The sequence below is a fragment of the Arachis duranensis genome, chromosome 5, assembly GCF_000817695.3.
Source record: "Arachis duranensis cultivar V14167 chromosome 5, aradu.V14167.gnm2.J7QH, whole genome shotgun sequence".
NCBI classification, from domain to species: domain Eukaryota; kingdom Viridiplantae; phylum Streptophyta; class Magnoliopsida; order Fabales; family Fabaceae; genus Arachis; species Arachis duranensis.
In genome coordinates this window covers 69,809,382-69,809,677 of record NC_029776.3, presented here as the reverse complement: position 1 = coordinate 69,809,677, position 296 = coordinate 69,809,382, and positions in this window count along the sequence as shown.

The window sequence follows — 296 nt, the reverse complement described above, 5'->3', positions numbered from 1 at the left end:
ATTTTCGATTGACAATTCTCAAATTGGAAGTTAACTAGATTGAGCATTTTTCTTGTTTTGTTAATTCAGTTCAAGTTACTTGTTGAATTTTAATTTCTGCACTCTGTTACTTGCTTTCTTTCTTTATGCCTTTAAATTCAAGCAACTAACTGATGAGCGGATAATTTGTACGCTTTTTGGCATTGTTTTTAGTATGTTTTTGGTATGATATAGTTAGTTTTTAGTATATTTTTATTAGTTTTTAGTTAAAATTCACTTTTCTGGACTTTACTATGAGTTTGTGTGTTTTTCTGTGA